The sequence below is a fragment of the Nematolebias whitei genome, chromosome 1 (genome assembly GCF_014905685.2).
Source record: "Nematolebias whitei isolate Nwh7 chromosome 1, NemWhi1, whole genome shotgun sequence".
Lineage (NCBI taxonomy): Eukaryota > Metazoa > Chordata > Actinopteri > Cyprinodontiformes > Rivulidae > Nematolebias > Nematolebias whitei.
Window position 1 is genome coordinate 82,316,617 of NC_056498.1, and position 9,276 is coordinate 82,325,892.

The 9,276-nt window shown below is 42.3% G+C and overlaps 1 protein-coding gene across 1 annotated transcript in view; it reads right to left on the bottom strand.

Annotated features, from left to right (window-relative positions):
• The window catches only part of sertad2b (SERTA domain containing 2b), a 63,949-nt gene that overhangs the window by 53,983 nt on the left and 690 nt on the right, over positions 1–9,276 (bottom strand). The gene's annotated exons all lie outside the window — the stretch shown is intronic.

Sequence of the window (9,276 nt, forward strand, 5' to 3'; positions counted from 1 at the left end):
ATATATATATATATATATATATATATAAATATTAAAATAGATGAATGTATATATGCATAAACAAATATAAAGTTCTTGTTCTAGGTTTTGGTTCTTTGTTAAAAACAAAAATTAAGGAGTATACAGTTTTTCTAAAACTACAGCCACTAAAAAACGCAGCATATGTGATAGAACCACAGCAGCAGTGTTTGTTTTGCCATTTTTACACGAACCTGGTAATAAGGCATGTCTGTACATTAAACAAACAAGAATAATTATTAATCCATGTTTATTTTCAAATCAACACTTTAACGTTCACTTGTATCTAAGGAAGGCTGGGGAGGTAAAAAAGATTAAGGGGTGGAATTAGGATAAGTTACAGCTCATGAGGTACTCCATCAGAGCATCTCTGACACCTCGGCCCTGCTCTCCATCTTGTGGGACAGCGACCAGGACGGGCTGTGCGGCTGGTTCTGCTTCAAGTTCATCGACGTCATCCATTTTGGTTGTGTGTTGTTTTCCAGCTCTTCTTCTAATACATGTTAGTGGTGCTTAGAAAAGAGCTTAATGTAGCACTACCGCCACCAGCTGGTAAGGTGCGTTGATATTAATAATCCGCCCACTAGAGGTGAACAATACGCCCACTAAACGGGAACTATAGGCAAAGTGTAGACACAAAAATAGAGGTCCCACTAGAACCGGACACAACAGGCTACAACAAGAACCAGACCTGTGGATACCAGGCTTTTGAGATCCTGGACCCTACATGACCTTCACAGAGTGGTCCTGAAGCACCTTTGAGATCCTGGACCCTCCAGGACCTTCACAGAGTGGTCCTGAAGCACCTTTGAGATCCTGGACCCTCCAGGACCTTCACAGAGTGGTCCTGAAGCAACTTTGAGATCCTGGATCCTACAGGACCATCACAGAGTGGTCCTGAAGCACCTTTGAGATCCTGGACCCTACAGGACCTTCACAGAGTGGTCTGAAGCACCTTTGAGATCCTGGACCCTCCAGGACCTTCACAGAGTGGTCCTGAAGCCACTCCTTTGAGATCCTGGACCCTCCAGAACCTTCACAGAGTGGTACTGAAGCCACTCCTTGGAGATCTTGGCCATGTGCTTTGGGTCGTTGTCCTACTGAAAAATGAACTGTCGAACCAGTCTGAGGTCAAGAGCACTCTGGAGCAGGTTTTCATCCAGGATGTCTTTGTACATTGCTGCATTCATCTTTCGCTCTAGACTGCCAGTTCCTGCTGCTGAACAAAATCCCCATACTGCCACCACCATTATTCTCTGTAGGGATGTATTGGCCTGGTGATGAGCAGTGCCTGGTTTCCTCCAAACATGATGCCTGGCATTCACACCATTCATTCAACCTTTATTTAGACAGGTAATCCCATTGAGCCTCGAGGACTCGTTTACAAGAGAGACCTGATTTCAACAAAGAAAGATGACAACAATGGACAACAGCAACAAAAATAAGCAATTATAAAAAGTCATACTGCAGTTTTTTTTTGTTTTGTTTTGTTTGTTTTTTTACAAATAGGATGGCTAAAAGAAAAAGGTAACAAAAAAACAGCTAGATTCTAAGGCGAATGTAGAAAACTAAAAACAGGAACATGTCTGCATTGGTCCCTGCCAGGAGTCCAACAGATTCTTAAAGCCACTTAGAGAGGTCAAGGTTGAGAGCTTCAAATCTTTTTGTAAGATATTCCAGGAAACAGGAGAGGAGTAGGAGAAGGCCCTTTTGCCTAGTTCAGTCCTCATTGAGGGAACACTGCAGGTAATAATGTCCTGAGAGCACACTCCGTAGCTGCACTCACGCAGAGACATGTAGGAGGAGATGTATGAAGGCAGCAGACCAAGAAGTGATTTAAAGATGAAAATGTACCAGTGAGAGAGTCTGTGTGAAGTTAATGATGTCCAGTTAACCAGTGAATACAGGGTGCAGTGGTGGGTATGATAATCACAGCCAGTTATGAATCTTAGTGCACCATGATAGACAGCATCCAACATCTGCAGGGTTCTTGTAGGAGCGTTCATGTAAATAATGTCACCGTAATCAATGGAGGGAAGGAAAGTCACAGATACAAGGCGTTTTCTAGCATTCAGGGTTAGACAGGATCTGTTTCTGAAAAAGAAACCCAGTTTAACTTTCAGTTTCTTTACAAAGTTTTCCACATGGAGCTTAAAAGAGAGATGTGAGTCGACCAAGATACCCAAATATTTATAGGAATCAACAAACTCAATGGGGACACCATTTGAGGATAAAATCGGAGGAAGAACTGCTGGGACCAACTTCCTATTTGAAAAAAGCATCCCTTTGGTTTTGTCGGCATTTAGGACAAGTTTGAGGCGGAACAAATCTGTCTGGATGTAGTTGAATGCAGATTTCAAAAGCTGGAAAGCCTTAGCAACAGTTTTAGCTCGACAATAAACAACTGTGTCGTCAGCATAGAAATGTATGGATACATTAGGGATGTTTTTACCAACATTATGTATGTAGATTGTAAAGAGGGTGGGTCCTAAGACTGAGCCTTGTGGTACACCATTGTTGACTGTTAAATAACTGGAGGAAGTACCATTATGTTGAACACATTGCCTCCGATCTTAAAGATAGTTAGAGAACCAACCAATGGTGTGTTCTGAGAAACCAATTTTTGAGAGTTTATGACACAAGATGTTATGATCCACAGTGTCAAAAGCTTCAGACAGGTCTAAGAAAAGTGCAGCACAATAATCCTTAGCATCCAGTGCTTCAACGAGGTCATTAAGAACCTTCAGAGAAGCAGTGGTTGTGCTGTGTTGTTTCCTGAAACCAGATTGATGTGGAGGTAAGATGTTAAATGAGTCCAGGTAATTTTTGATTTGAGAGTTTATCAGTTTTTCTAGAACCTTGGCTAAAATACAGAGTTTAGAGATTGGTCGAAAGTTGTTCAGTAAGGTGGGGTCACCTCCCTTCAGCAAAGGAAGAACAAAGGCTGTTTTCCAAGTGTCTGGGATGGAGTTTTGTCTTATGGAGAGATTGAAGATGTGGGTCTCAGGAACTGTGATGATATGAGCAGCCAGCCTTAAGAAATAAGGTGGAAGTTCATCTGGACCTGCAGATTTTTTTAGGGTCAAGATCTTAACAGTTTATTAACCTCACTGACTGAGAACGGAGAAAAAGAGAAGCTGTGATTAACTGAGGATTGATTTGTAGGAGGGATTTGATTTGTAGAAGTTTGGTTATTAAGTGAAGTGGCTGATTTTCCATTAGTAACTGTGTCAAATAAAAATCTAGAAGCAACAAAATGTTTGTTGAAACAGTTCAGGAGCTCGTGCTTATTTGACACAGGAACAGAGTTAACGAGAAGTTGTGCTGGGAGGTCAGATGATTGGGGGGTGCCTGAGAGAGATTTGATGGTTTTCCAGAATCTGTTAGGGTCATTTAGATTTTTGGAGGTCTGAGATAAGAAATAGTTGTGTTTTTCTGCTTTGACAGCAGTTGTGCATTTATTCCTCATCTATCGAAAACTCAACCAATCAGTGTCTGAGTCAGATTTTCTCGCTGTGGCCCAAAGATGATCTCTCCTGTGCAGGAGGTCAGCTAGCTCTGGAGTAAACCAGGGGCTGTCTCGTCCCTTTATTCTGAACTGACGAAAAGGAGCATGTTTGTTCACAAAATAAATGAAACTATTATGAAAATAGTTCCAAGCGGAGTTCACGTCATCAGTTAACAGAATACGATGCCAGTCAAAGTGAGACAGATCCCAGAGAAATGACTGTTCACAAAAATGTTTCAGATCCCTTTTTTGAATTAATCTGGGCTTAGAAGGTGGAAGTTTAATATCTCTCAAAGCCGCTGTCACACAATGATCACTCAAGGTACTGGCAAATACACCTGTACCAGGGAATTTGTGAGGCATATTAGTTAGAAACAGGTCTAAGATGGAGGATTTTTCAGGACGGTTTTTGTTTAATCTAGTGGGAGAGTTGATCAGTTGGGTAAGATTGAGAGACAGGCAACATTCCTTGAATTTATCACAGAGGGGGGTCGACTTACACCAATCAATGTTGAGGTCTCCAGCCAAAAGGATCTCTTTGAATTTTAAATTACCAAGAAATTCCATCAGGGCAGACAGAGCCTCGGGTGTTGCTGAGGGGGGACGGTAACAGCAGACTACAGATAAGATCTGGCCACCATTCAAGGTGATGTCTACAGCTAAGGCTTCAAACTGGTTTGGAATTGTTTTAGAAGACACAGGACTAGCAACCAAAGAATCTCTGATGTAAACAGCGACCCCCCCCCCCCCCCGTTTTTTTGACAATCACAGCGGTAGATGTTTAATCCATTGATTGCCAGGTCATTATTGAGTACAGATTTGTTGAGCCAGGATTCAGAGATGAAGATTACATCTGCCCCAGAAGAACTGACCAGAATTTTCAAGGCATCAAGTTTTCTCAGAAGGCTACATGCGTTTACATGCAGAAAATGAAGTCCTGACATGTTTTTAAAGTCATTTGGTGTCATATAAATAGTGGGGGGTCCAGGGTTGGGTTGAATACCTGAGAGCAGTAACAACATTATTATCAGACATTTTCTTGAGTTTTTTGTGACTGATGTGTAATTACAGGCTTTAACAGTGTGACAATTAGCCCCCCATAATCGAACCATGAGGAACATTAATGAAGACGTGATAATTCAGAACCCAAAAACAGTGAAAGTTGCAGTGATGGGCAAATTCAGGTGTATTAACAAGATTCAGTGACTCCAGATAATCTGAGAACTGAAAATAGTGACAGTAATATGAATGATGCAGAAAAGTTTCAGACCATAAAACGTCACAGTTCAAATGGGCAAACAAACCTGACGAGGTGGCCCAACTGCAGTTTGAGTTGGGCTGAGTGGGGCTCCGGCCCCCAAGTGAAGATGGATGGATGGATGGATGGATGGATGGATGGATGCTCCCATGGGAAACAGAAGCTGGGTCCAGAATCAACAGGCCGAAACAGAAACAGATAATTTTGTAGCAAATAGCAGAGCGAGCTGCCAGAAAATCCTCCTGAAGTGAAAGGCATGATCCTAGCTCGTTTCAGGTCAACAGGGGCCAACATCCAGGTGAGTTTGGATGGAGGCCTGCAGCAACTCCGATACAAACTCCGAACTTCTCTCGAGCACCACGCAGCCCTGCTCCTTCACGCTGCTCCTTCACGCTACTTCTTCGCTTCTCTGCATGTCACCTCCGCACCTGACAGCACGAGATGCACCCTCGGTGAAAAACGAGACTGACCGGAGAGGCTGAAGTCGACACTGGTTCGACCGGTTCTGCTCCAGTCCGGCTCCGGCGTTCCACAGCACGAGAGATGAAGAGGCTGAAGATGTCCCTGGCCCGGTTCTGCTCCAGTCCGGCGGCCCGGTCCGGCAGCCTGGTCCGGCGGCGCTTCAAAGCATCGGAGCGTCTCCTCCAAGTGAAAACAGCGATTCCACGGAGGTGAACAGTCCTTCATTAAAAGTAACGGGCTGCTCACTGAAGCTGAGACCAGCTCTGTTGAAGACGAAGTCGAAGTCCCTCACAGCCACCTCGGTTCGGTTCTGATCCAGTTCGAGGGTCACAGGTACACTTCCCCCACACCTATGAAGACACCACGAGGGCTAGTCCAGCAGAAAACCAGTGAAATACCTCCTGGCGATTTTTGTCAGAACCAGGTAGAACCACAAAGGTCCAGATGAGAGTTCGTTGAGGTCCAGAGAGACAGAGAAAAAACACCGGACCTTCGTGTGACGACTCCCCAGCTCGAGGGGTCACCTGGCCGGCAGGGTGCGCTCAGAGTGACCGGTGGGTGGGAGCGGCCGGTCCTGGACCAAAATATATTTTTGGACGGTCCCGTCCGGCTCTCTGAGTCACTGAACACCGAATCTGGTTGGAAGGGGGACCAACTTTAGTCCAGTTTGAAAAAAAAACGGGTCAGTTTGATGATAAAAGACTGCAGAGAAGCCGGAGGGAGCTGCCGTCCATCAGCTCACTGGAAGTGAATCTTCCGTTTCCTCTTCAGATGACAGAAAAAAGAAAAGAAACACCAATCAATCTTTGTCTCATCAGACCAGACAATTTTGTTTCTGAGAGTCCTTCAGGTGCCTTTTGGCAAACTCTAGACGGGCTGCCATGTGCCTTTTATTAAGAAGTGGCTTTCATCTAACCACTGTACCATACGGGCCTGATTGGTGGATTGCTGAAGAGATCTTTGTCCTTCTGGAAGGTTCGCCTCTCTCCATAGAGGAAGCTGGATCTCTGATAGAGTGACCACTGGGTTCTTGGTCACCTCCCTGACTAAAGCCCTTCTCACCAAATCACTCAGTTTAGAGGGCCGGTCAGCTTTTATCACATTGTCATTATGGGGTGTTATACACTAAGTTATACGCTAAACAAACTCCAAACGGTATGCTAAAAGATCGAAGGTATACGCTAAACACTAATAATGTAAAACAACACAGCAAACGTAACAACAGCAGCACGAACATGAGTCTGTGGTGAGTAGATGGGTATGAATGAATACAGCAGCATGGATAATCAGCAGCACAGAAAAGTCACATATCACCAATTAAAGTGGTATTACAGTTATTTTATTTTATTTATTTATTTGGGGAAGCGTGAATACTTTCTAGATGCACTTTATATACGTTGTCATATGGTGGTCATATTTTATAAAAGAGATCTGATTATTTATGCAGAGCTGTGACGAGGGACAGATGAGCTACTTGCTTCTCGAACACACTTTGTCTTCAGAAAGACAGACAGACAGACAAAATAAATTAATAAATGAAATTGAAAATTTGAGTTTGAACTAGGGCTTTTCCACCAGGCGGTGTTTAAAAGATGGAACATGAAACAACACCACAACAAAAGAAGATGAAAGGAAGGCAGACCCAAGTTTGAGGACAAGGTCAATGTGCCTGGCACATAAGACAGGCCCACCTTCTCTAACCTCTGCGTCACCACTCTCCCACTATACCTTCAGTATATGTATCTAAATATATTCTATTTGTGCCACTTTTTTTCCTCATTGTAACTTTACCAAAAACGTACTGTGACTTCAGTACTGAACTTAGTACTGAACAGTGTAATTTGAGGCCACATCTATTCATTAAAAAAAAAAGTGTTCAATACAAAAACATCCATCCAAACAGGCTAATCTAAATCTAAACCCGAGTCTGGCCTAGGCCTGCACAATATTAGGAAAATTGCTATTTTAATAATAATAATGTTGAACACTGCACAGAGATATCAGTTGTGATAAACCAACATATTCCTCACTCCTTTAACTTTTTTTACAACACTCATTATTACGGATTTAGCAATTAGCTTTAGCATTTCAGATACATTCTTCAAAATCCACTGTGGCTGTTTAGTATAGTGGAGGTGCATCTGAATGCCAAATATGATATGGGCATCCAGCTTGGGTCTGCAATTAATTGCAGCAATTTGCAATCCTTATATTGCAATGACTAAGTTTCTGATACATTCTGCTGATCTAGTCTGAACGGTCTAACTGAATCTGAAATTAAAAAAAGTCTAACCTAAATCTGTTCCAAGGGTTTACCATACAGTAGTTTAGTTACTATTAAAACAAACAGAGGATGATGACAGGCTGTTCATTCTGTCTGCTCTGCTGTAAGACAGAAGTCGAAACAGACCACAGCACCTTGCTCAGGATTAGCAGCTAATTTAGATCGGGTGCTTGTGTAATTCTGTTGATAAAGTTCTGGTAGTGCCATGGATGTTTGGTGGCCATACCAACATGGACACAGCAGCAGTCATGCAGATAACTTCACTTATTATTTTTTATTATTATTAAAGGCCAATCAGTCCTTGAAAAAAAAAAAAGAATATCGCCTGCCACATTTCTTGCCAGAGTTTTAGAGTAAGACCATCCTATACTGAGAAATGACTGAGCTAAAGTAGAGTTGTGTCACCATGCAATGCTTCAGGATTAATATGGAGTTAAATTAGTCTCAGAAGAATTCATGACTAAACAGTTCTTTTTATTGTACACATTTCAAACTGTGTGATGGACTGGAGATCAGTCCCCGCCTCTCCCACAGTGACTGCTGGATATGGGCACCAGTGACCAAAAAGGCAGAAGAGAGTACAGATGAGGAATGGATGGATTTCAAACTGCACAAGTAGTAAGACACTACTCATACAAACTGTGACATGAGCATGCACGAATCAGCTGCTGCAGATGGATCAGCTTGCCTGTGTTTGTGACTTCTGAGACGTTCTTCAAGCTCCAGATTGACCTTCGTACAGTTACTAATGCACATGCATAAAATCAGGTCCTGCATCCCCAAATAGTTACTTAGTCATCTTCTACACCTGAGTTTTTATTGACTTTTATATACAAACATATCTATAAATGAATTTTATTGTTATTTTACATGGGGTGGCACGGTGACTCAGTGGGTAGAGCTGTTGTCTCTCAGTGAGAAGGTTGCCAGATTGAATCTCGGCTCGGGGGCCTTTCTGGGTGCGGTTTGCTTGTTCTCTCCATGCTGTGTGGGTTTTCTTCGGGTACTCTGATTTCCTCGCACAGACCAAAAACATGCATGTTAGGCTGATTAGTAACTCTAAAAAGTGTTTATTTATTTTTTTTATTTTGTGTCACACATAAATGCTTTTGACACCAATGATGGGGTGAGACACATTATTGGCACCTTTACTCAAATGGCAAGTTGCAATACAATGATATTTTGCAATGGGCAATTCCAAATGCAGAGCGGTGATGCATCATTAATTAATTTAGAATTATTTCAGTGATATTTATGAATGGAAATTATATACAGCATTTGTTTGCTTTATTTAATTATTTGAAGATTACATTGAAGTAATTCAGTACAAAATGTTTGTATGTGTGCCAAGAGTGCAAACATACTCGACTGACCAAATGAAATTACTGTTTATTATTGAACTTGCATGGCACCATGTTGTCTAAGTCAAGAGCCATTGTCAGCACTGGGGGCTAAGCGCCCCTAAAGGTCTGATCCTAGAATCACCCCTGGTTTTGAGCGAGACATGATGCATTGCAAAGTACTGACTATGAGCATGCACATTAGTAACAGTAAAAAGTTCAGTTCTGTCGGCTTTCATGACTGGTAAAAAGCTGGGATATCTGGGCCTTCTCTGATTTACTGGGTTATTGGAAACTATGTATTTCTGAGACGCCACAGTATAAACTACCATGCCTCAGTAATAAACTTCACAAAATGGGTATTTTATTTGTCTGGAAAAAAAACAAAAAACATATACATATATAT